The 10727-nt window shown below is 42.9% G+C and overlaps 1 long non-coding RNA gene across 1 annotated transcript; it reads left to right on the top strand.

Moving 5' to 3' along the window:
• The first annotated feature begins 4240 nt into the window (after positions 1-4240).
• On the top strand, positions 4241-9725 carry LOC130538858 (uncharacterized). The gene is made up of 2 exons (XR_008953991.1): positions 4241-4811; positions 9189-9725. It is a non-coding gene; the product is annotated as an uncharacterized LOC130538858 (long non-coding RNA).
• Positions 9726-10727: the final 1002 nt, after the last annotated feature.

The raw sequence follows: 10727 nt of genomic DNA, 5'->3' as shown, positions 1-10727 counted from the left end.
GCCAATTATACCCTGACGAGGGGGTGGGGGGTGGCGGTGGGGGCATGGCTCATCAAGGCGTTAGGGCTGAAATGGACAGAGCCACCCATACACTCTGTCCACACAATCGGGTCCGAGCCTCTCCTGTGCCGTCCTAACAGGATAAAGGACTGCAGCGGAGATTACACGGCCACCTCCCCTACACCTTCCTACATACTCTACCTGACAAATAGGATCACCGTGGATAAAACGCTGTGTGCATGAGGATGAAAGGAGGTGTGTGTGCACCTGCATGTGTGTGTGTTGCAGAGTGACATGTCATGGGGCAAAAAAAAAAGCGACGCTGATACTTCAAAGGAATGAAGGAATTCAACCGTCGTCTGGCATAAATCACCCTTTCACACTGGCTGTAGGCTACAGTCTATAATGCACGCATGTGCTTATGCATTCTGATATAACTGAACTGGATAAAATTGACATTTACACTGTAGGCAAATAAAACGGGGGTAAATGTCCCTGTTAATGCTTCTTTTCGTGTGAATATGGCCGCGCAGATTCATGGTGCTGCTTTAAAAATAGGATTTTCTGTATGAGATCAATAAAAAAAGGGAAATTCCAAAATTCAAACACACACACACACACACACACACAGACACACTTACACACACATGCTATAGAACATGGCTGTAGCTCAAAACCTCAAACAAACTATTCACAAACTATCAAGCCAGGACTGATATTAATATTTACCTCCAGGCTGCAGCCAGCTGGCAGTTGATCTTCATTGTGACAGGACACAAAGTTAAAGGTTGACGTTCTCTGCATTTTCCTTCAAACAGAGAGAGAAAAACAAGAGAATGAACATGTGAGATCAGCTCTTTTTAAAAATAAAACAGCATCTGGAGGACCGTGCGGTGGGTACAGGGAGCAGAGGCAGGTTTGTTGACCTTGCAGCCGCTAGCCGCCCCCCCACAAACCTATATTATTTCCCTTTTATTTTAGTTCTTTGGGTGTTTTAATACGTGTCATAAAGTGTCATGCCAAAAGTGCAGGATATGACTGAGAGCCAGTATCAGAAAAATGCACCAGCGAGCAATCGTATATGGAGAAGGCTTCATTGGTCTCGTTGCTAAGCTACTGTAGAAAAACGTATGATACGAAATGTAAAAAAAGAAAGAACGCATCCGTTCTGAATGTGATCACCATGTGCCATTATAATTCCTGGTTCTCTCCGAATGAGATGGAGGACACGGAGGTCAAAGCTAGCCTGCGTGTCGAAGACGACAACGCGGGCGCAGTCACGCAACATCCGTGCGACGTTGTTTAACGGCGCACATCAAATATTGTCAGTCATGGTCTAAATAGAGCATGCTGGGACTTCAGGGATGCTCAGCGATCCGCTGGGCTTGCTCTAAGAATAGAACAAACTCTGAGCCAGTGTCCTATTTTGTCTTTATATCCCAGCGTGTGTAAAAATATTCAGCAAATGTTAAACACATCCGCTGTGTGTAGGATGGAGATGAACCTTGGCCAAATTCTTTAGCTTAAACTGGAGCAAAATCAGGTGGAAACCACTGTAACAGGCAGTAAATATTCTCAGGCCTGCTCTTATTGTCCTTCACATCCACCGCCCCCCTTCTATAGTGTGCATACAAAAATACATCACACTCCTAATGTCAAGTTAATTACAGTCAGGGGACATCACTTAGCCCACACTACTCATAAAGGAAACAGAGCCTGCAGGAGTCAGGAAGTCTGCGCCTGCACTGGAGGCAGCTGTTGTTTCACATGCTGGATTATTATTTTCTCAAATTAAGGCTACGGCTGTGCTTCAAATCGCAACATCCAGCACGTGAGCGTCTCTGTACGCGATTTGATGCGTCTGCCAGCGCCGTCACGTGACTCCCGGACGGACCAATGGCGTGAACGCTTTAACTCTTTCGGTCTAACCTCTGAAGGTTTTAATGTAACAGCGCCCACGCATTTATGACAACACCGCGGCCCGATTTTGCGCCTCCCTCCACGTGTGTCGCCGCCTCAAGCCTTCGATCTCCACCGGGGCCTCGGGATCAGTTAAGACGCGAGCCCCCGAACGCAGGAACACGCACGGCCCCGGTAACGCGCAGCATGCAGACTCCTGTCAACGTGTCAGCATCTGAGCAAAAGGTGGTGAACCGACGCCAAAACCACCATCACTCCTCCAGGGTAGCCTCGGTATATATAGCGCGCTCCCCTCATCCGCCGCGTCCACCTCCTGCCGCCTCGGCATCATCGCCGCCTCCTCCTCCACCTCCGCGCCGAAGGAGAGGACCCCTGCGCTCCGAAGTGCTCGGCGTCAGTTCGTACTTTCGGTTCTCTAGCTTTATGAAATTAAAACTCATACAGCTAGATAACCAAAGACACAAACTAACCCGTGGTCTCTTAAAGGGGCCGCCTCTCCGGATACGACCGCGAGATGAGGGGATGATGTAGCGAGCGAGAGAGAAAGAGAGAGAGAGAGATTGCGCTGGGAGTCCCTCTCTCTCACACACACACATACACACACACACTCACACACATCGCCCAGCGTTTCTGTACAAAATATTGAACCTGTATATTTATCGTGTCCCTGGGGGTCGAGGTCAGCAGACGTGGGCAGCGCCGGGTCACGTCTGCTGCGCAGAGACGGCTCATAAACAGAACTTTGCTAATCAGTGCTGCACAAACGCAGCTATAACAGCAGCTGCAGGCTACAAAACCCCACAATTAATGCCACTGGCATCGGGGTTGCTAGGGCCACGGCGGCTGGGGGCCACTCTGCATGAGGCCTCCAGCAAAGTTCCCATCGAAAAGCCTTTAATTTGGCACCTAACAGGCCCGAGCTTAAAGTTTCAAAAAAAAATAATAAAAAAAATCATCGCCCCACAGCGAGATAATCTACATGGTTCCTCTCTGCTAATCAATTACAGCTCAGAAAAAACCAAGAGTACTCACTTGCACAAGCGCACTCCAGACTATAGTCAATATCCTCCAACAATGCAACGGCACTGATGCATCCGATGGACAAGAAACAAGTCAGAAGAAGCAAAGCAAAAGAGAAGGAGAGTGTTCAAAAGTGTCAAGAAGGTCGCCTGGTTCTCCGCAGACACGTGCGTCATCTGAGACACTCTGGCTGCGACTGACAAGCGCAGAGGTTCCACACGGTGAGGAGAGGAGGATAAACTCCGCCTCGGAGAGAGGGAGGGAGGGAGAAAGGGAGGGAGGGGGGAGGGAGGGAGAGGGAGGGAGGCGGGAATCTGAAATCCTCAATCTCGATTTGAAAATTCACTGTCAAAGGGTTGATTGCGCGCCTCGGTGTCGGGATGAGTGTCCCTAATTATTTGAAATCGTTTAAAAACCAGCAACTCTTTTTTTTTTTTAGCATCATTCACCTCCTCTAATTAAAACGTCACCTTACAATAAGAAGTCAAGTCATCACAACTCATCTGCCCTGTTAAATCTTAATAAATCTTAATAATTAATAACGTTACTGAAAGCAAATGCCCCCCCGTTCCCCTGCAGCCTCTCCTGATGCCACACGAACAGCAGGACAAAGTCAAAGACGTTGCAGTCCAATTTTGAGCGTGCATCAGCGTAACCGCAGGTAGATTTGACCGTGCAGCGCGTCACACTTCCAGCGGGCTCCCGAGCTCCTGTGCCCGCCGCTGGTCAGGAGAGCGGGCCCAGAGTGCTGCTGGGAGGCTGCAGCGTGATGGATAATCCGCTCTGAGGAGGTGAGATAACGATCACACCTCTTGATCACAAAAGAGGAGAGAAGTTTGGCGAGATATTTAAAAATTGTGTGTGTGCGTGCGTGTGTGTGCAGCTTGCATCAGATAGCGCTTACATATCTGATTATTGCGCATGGGCAATCCGTTATAATCACGCACGGCGGTGCAGGCGCGGCTCTACTGTACATGAATCTTCCTGCACGGAGCGTCATTTATACACAGATGGAATCAGCTCGGGCATCTCTGAGGGTGTCACCCTGCAGCTACGGTCCAGAGGAACAGGAAGCGAACTAAGAAATGGTGTAATTGTTTCAGGGTCGCCTTATGAATGGATGCTTAATTGTGCTGCTGAGCATGCGCAGTGGGCTCTTTGTGGTACACGTGGATCATAGTATTTGCCTGTATCACGCCTCCGTTTATGCGCACAGCGACATGAGGAGGTGCACGGATTTCACCAACCAGGATTTACCAGCAACGAGCTGGTGCCCTGCAACAATAACAGTGGAGTTTTAACTATATTTAAACCTTTTGACGCTGGACTCGGTCAAGGAATGCACGGTCGCGTTACCTTCATTCTCAGAAACTATTGGACCAAATGTGCAGGGCGTGTGTCCCCAAAGGATTTCACACACACACACACACACACACACACACACACACCACACACACACACACACACACACACACACACACACACACACACACACACACACACGCACCTCCTTTCTCCAAAAGAGAGAAAGAAAAGAAAGAAGTCAACATCAAGTTCAACAACGTGCCAGAGAGACATTTACATGACAATCGGGTCTGGGATCCTCGGGGTCCCCCCACCCACCCCGCAAACAGAGTCTGGCGTCAGCCCCACTACACTTTCCCAGGCTCACAACAATATCTCCCTGCTGAACTCTGCACTGCAGCGCTGCCTGGGGCCTCCTCCTCCTCATGCTGCCACCCCCCCACCCCTTTATTCCACGAACACTTCTCACAGGAGCACATGGAAGCGTCGATCCTCATTTCATATTCCAAAGTTTTCAAGAACTTTACAGGAGGCTAATTAAGATTCCCGGAAAGCGTCTTTAATATGTAATCATATAAACTGAGCTGCCCTTTTGTTTCACCTTGCAGTCATTTTGGTTTATTAATTCCTAAAATTAATTGCGATTTTAAATTTCTTCACCGTGTGTGCATAAAACAAATCTGCATAGATGTCTTTAAATGTTCCATCTTCCACATTAAATGATAGAAGAAAAATCTTTTTTTTGTTACGCAATTATCCTTTTTATTACCAGGAAGTCAGTTACTTATCTAAATAAGTGAAAACGCATTGTCGCACCTAAATATATATATCGACCATCATTTTTATAAAGATATTAAATGAACAGTAATTTGCATACATTTTCCTTAAAGAGTTAATTAGGCTCTCCATCCAATAATGTGACCGTCCCTGCGTGCCGAAGGGCATCTTAAAAACGCCGTGTATTAACATTAAAACATAAATATCTACACCTTTAGAGAAAAAATAAAAATCTTACCGGATAAAGCGAGTATGCAATGAGTGTGAGATCTGCAGAATGAAGGCGAGGAGGAGAGGAGTGTGACTATGATGGCGATGCTAGGATGAAGATGAAGAGGAGGGGGAGGAGAAGGAGAAGGAGGTGCTGGGAGCTGCTTAGGGCCTGGCATGTTTTCCAAAAGCCAAACGGGCCAATATTTAGGGGGAAACGAGCAACCTTTAAATAGCAGAAATTGGATTTTAATTTAAAATCCTGCTCTTATTAAATTTTCAATCAATCAAAGCAAAAAATATACAAACAGTATTCACATTTGTGTGAAAAAACAAACATATTTGTTTGCAGAAGTCTTACTGTAATTGTGCGTCCGTTGTCCAAACACACGTCCAAAAATGTTTTGCTCATTTACGATTTTTCACAAATAGGTTATGATTTTAAAAGCCTTAATGTTTGTTTTCAGCTCTGACAATATTTGTGACAACACTTTATGAGCTTTGCAGTGGAGGATATCACAGTCATCACCCAGCTAGAGATGAGTTCCGTCAGAGTGGAACAAAAAAAACCCTCCGCTGCATTTCAGACACATTTTAACCATAGTGACGTTCAAAAAATATAAATCTTGAAGCTTACATTAACCTTTCGTCTAACAAACCCGAAAGTGTCTTTACAGTAAAAATCAACCAAAGAAACAGCGACACACAACGGTAAGGACGGGAACATCACCCAACCGCTTACAGTATAGAAATATTTGATCTGATTTGATTAAATTCATTATTTTTTAGGGTGTGGTGGATTTATTAGATTAAACTTTCATGAGCAAACGGCTTAAAAGAAGCTTGTACCAAAGTAAGTGACTAAAAATATTTCAAGATATATATCTAAATTAGAGATAAAACTCAACATTTCAATACGTTTTAATAAATGTAAACCAAAGTTAATTTCTTCGCATAAACTTTTATTATTTAGTTTATAAAACATCTGAAAAGACAATGGGGGTGAGATACCAGCTAATAATGGCACAAATTTATGTCCAAGTGAAGGAATGTGGAGATTAACGCTGTTATTAATTTAACCATTTAACAATACCATTTAAACATTAAAAATGATACATTTACAGAATGTCATGTTTTTATATTAATATAAAATATTTTAATAATATTTTATTTTTGTCACACCACCTAAAAAATGAAATTGAAAGAAAAAGTTTTCTACTGTTATTAGTGATATCACCACTGATAATTAACATGTATTCTTAATGTAATATGATTCTATATTAATATAAATACAATATGGATAAAAATTACAGCACTTTTAAAAACACGTTTTTTTCATATTTATTTGTTTGTGCTAATTTATAGAGTCATGCATTCTAAAAGTGCATTTTCCGCCCCAGGTAAGTTTTCTATTCATAAACTTTACATTCTTACAAGTTTTCTGATTTTAAGTTTCAGAATATGAATATTCATTTTTTCTTTCCTTTCCCCTCTTTTTTCGTTCTTTTCTTTAAAATTAATATTTTGTTTTGTGTATTTTATCGCATGCACTTTAATTGGAATGTCCTATTGGTTTATTTGCACTTCAAAGATGAATTCAGAATAAGTTCTCAAACAACTTGTTAACAAACCAGTAAACTTTTCAGATTACCCTACACGATAATACGTTATTGAATTATTCAAAATTACTAGGAAAAGTAATGCATACTTTACAGATTTTACACCTTGTAACTTTCAGAGAAAATATAAATATATATATTTTTTGAAGTTCTGAAAGGTTTTTTTTTTTGCTTTAGAAATGTTTCTGTCAAAAGATTTAATTAGCCTTTCATTTCAAAGGCTTCCAGTGTTCTTAATTATTCATTATTGATGTTTATCCCTTTCTTTTTTTTAATGAAGTGAACAGTGTTAATAGATTCTGTTTAAGCTTGCAGGCCTTTACATCCCACCTTGTTAGAAGCAAACCCAAGTTCGGCCCTAACATTAAGAACCTTGCTGAGAACTGAAATATAAAAAAGACCTTTGATACTTCAAAAAGCCAAAAAGCCTCAATGGACTTTGACGAATCTGATTTGTATGATTGTACAATTACAAAATTAATACAGTAATAAATGACACCAAAGTCTGAAAATATCTTCTCCATTTTACCACCAATATGATCTCAAAATGACAAGATAAGAACAGGCAATGATCCAGGAAAGGAGAATTTTAGGAATTTTCACACATTAAACATCACTTACAAGAAAATGTGTAATAAAATTAAGTTTAAATTACGGTGGCTTTTTACAATATGGCGATATAAACTGAGTATTGGGTTGAAACTACTTTTTTTTTTTTAAATATAATAAATATATTCCAATGTTTTGGAAAATAAAATGCTCTATAAACGCAAAAGAGGCAGAACGTATAGAAACAGTTGAATGGAGTCATACCCGCCAGGCTCGTGCACAGACCTGTTAATTCCTGCTCTTCCTGATGAGTAAGAGGCAGCGCGAGCTCCGGCCCTCGTGCCTCCTCTCTGAGCCGGCTGGGTTTTATGATAATCAGGTCTGACACCGACCTGTGCGCCGTCAATAGAGCGGGGCACCCGCGAGCCTGCGTTCCCACGAGCCGCATTCCTGCGGTCAAGTTCAAGCTCAAAGCGCGAGCCGCCATTACTATGCGAGGCGTGCCGCGTGGCTAATTCCTAAAAGGCTCGCGCGGGCCGCCATGGGAGAGTTGGTCACCCTGTATTCAAATGATGGATGGACGGGCCGCTGTGTGGCTCTTAACTGCGCCGAAAGGGACAAAACATGGCTGTAAATTAATAAAAGGACACCTACAGGTTTATTCACGACTTTTACTTTATCATTCTGAAATGAAAACAATAAACAGCTGCCAAGATTCCTATGGATTTAATGTAAATCATCAGGATTGATTTAGCACCAAACGCGGAGGAAGTTGTGCCGTTCATGAGAACTGCGAGGACTGTCCCATCCCCCTTGAGCAAGGCACTGTTTCTGCACGTTCAGAGATCACATTTCCATTATGAGCAATGAGGTTGATTCACAATTTTTGTTTCAAGTTAACAAAATTACTTAAATACAACCTGAACGTAGTTTTGCCGTATAAAATCTGTAAATTTCTTTACATTTTTTCTATATTTTACGACGCTTTAATGTTGTTTCATGTAGGTAGCAATAAATAATGAACAAATGATAACAGTGTTGTTCATAAAGAACCTTATTGTTTTAATAAGAAAAATCCACTCTGAAACATATTCATTAAAACAATTCCAGACACATTAGATCAAACTTGGAAGTGGAGAAATGACAATTTACCCCTCTTTTCTTTAGAAAACACCATTGTTTCATTATTTAGATGCTATCATTACATAAAAATATTTTAAATTTGTTTAATTATTGCTAATTTACTCACAACATATAATATTAAGCTGTTTTAAGATGATCTGTTTATATCAATTGATTGATACTTTTAAAAAAAGAAAACGTGTATCTTTCTCGTTGATTTTACACACAAATTTAACGCCTAAAACAACACCTGCATGTAACATTTTAGTCACTGTAAATAACTAAAAAATAAAATAAAATCAAAGAACCTTTAACATGCAAGATCGTCAATCTGTATGATCTTTAATTTTAACACCATTTAAATCATCTTTGTCCGCTTTATTTCTGAATTTCAAATGACGGGAGAAAGATTCTCACGTTTTGGGGCTCTGCTGTGTCTAGCCAGAGTATAATTAGCCAGCTCAGCCCCAGACAAACCTGTCCCACCTCCCCATGTTCCTGCATTTCCAGGACCTCTAAACCAGTGTCTGGTTTACTGATCCCACCACCCCTGGGGGAATAAACCCCTCACTTGTGATTTGGCGGGTGTAATTCTGTTCGTGATCATGAAAACAAGGTTCCATGTTTATGTTTTCATGTCTGTTTCTTATAAAATCTTTTCCCCAGATATGTGCTGTGAATCTCCTGTCAGACTTTTCAGGGAAGCAGTAACATCTGTGTCTTTATTCGAGACCCTGGGGGACCCTGAGCCAGGCTTTTCCCAGGAGTTCCACATTTACAGGCTCATATATCTTTTCATACACTGGCTTTAAAAGTCAGAACATCCCAATAAAATCGTACAACTCCCGGGAATCCTGCGGAAAAGTGGACCAACTCAGTAGTTCAGAGGGGAAGCGTCTGATGATGTAATGATGAGGAAGAGGGCCGGCCAGGTCAGAGGTGAGCTCGACCCCTGACCCCGCTGGGCTGCGGAGTGTGCCGGTGACCACGGGGCTGTTGATGAACTTGTGGACAGTGCATCCGATGACCTTTAAGGACGTGCCTGTTATCCGGTGGCCAATGACCAGTTGACCTCTGACCTCCAGGGACAATCAGCTGACTCATCAATCTGATCCAAACCTGCAGCAGAGGGAAAAAAACATCACATGGACACAATGTGGGATTTGGGGCAAAATATGCAGAAATAAACCAGATTTTACTAAATTGTGTCTGTCTCAGAATGAACCTATTATCCTTGATTTAGGCGGGACTGTAAAAATGTATTGTAAATGTTAAATCACTGTTCTAATTTTAAAATAATCATATCTTTTGTCATCTAAAAATAGCTGTGTTGTGTTCTTAATGCATTTTCATGAGGCAGTCCGCTGGATTACGGAAGTCTGAGATTTTCAAAATGGCCCGTCCATTCTTTTCTCCTCGGATGAGGGCGAATGAGAGGATGGGGGGACGCAGTCTCATCCTCAGCCAGGCGTGAGAGCCAGACAGCCGGTCAGACACGTCAGCAACGTCATGCGACATAGCAAGGTGACTTCACATGTGCGTTTGTACTGAGGAATTAAGGAATTTTATGCTGACCTGGATGAAGAGATAAACCCCAACTGCAATTCATGGACGTTTATTTTACTGCAGGACTTAAACAGGCCCAGGCAGACCCTGGTGGGCAGTCGCTACCCACCCCCAAGCCCACCACACACTCAAAGACACACACCGCAGGGCAGTCATTTTTCACCCAGCCCAATGGGCCTCTGACAGGTCTGGGAGAGGGTCTGCCTCCATGGAAGACAGACTGGCAGGACTGACACTTCCATATAGTCCAGTTAATTATGGGCATCTGCTTGGACGCCCCAGTCTGGGGGCCTTCCAGGGTCCATGGCTGTTGCCATAGGGATGGCGGAGAACCGTTGGTGGCTTGGGGGGCAGACAGAGACCCCGTTATTCTCCTGAGGGGTGGCCAGACATGACCCCCTGTGACTCTCCTCTTTTGATTTGGGTGGGAAACAGCGAGCACCCAGCCAGGAGATAAACAGAGGATTCCAGGTCCTGCAGATCCATAGAGACACACAAATGTGTCTATTTTTATATAGGATGAAGGATATTGTGTCATTGCTTAAGTCCTTCTGTCCCAAATGTCTTTGTAGGGAATTTGTAGAGCATGTGTGGTTTAGAATTCTAGCAAATAACTGCAAAATAAAGGAATGAAATTAC

The sequence above is a fragment of the Takifugu flavidus genome, chromosome 15, assembly GCF_003711565.1.
Source record: "Takifugu flavidus isolate HTHZ2018 chromosome 15, ASM371156v2, whole genome shotgun sequence".
In the NCBI taxonomy this organism is placed as follows: domain Eukaryota; kingdom Metazoa; phylum Chordata; class Actinopteri; order Tetraodontiformes; family Tetraodontidae; genus Takifugu; species Takifugu flavidus.
Note: the sequence above shows the minus strand (reverse complement) of the source record. Positions and strands in the feature narration are given on the sequence as shown.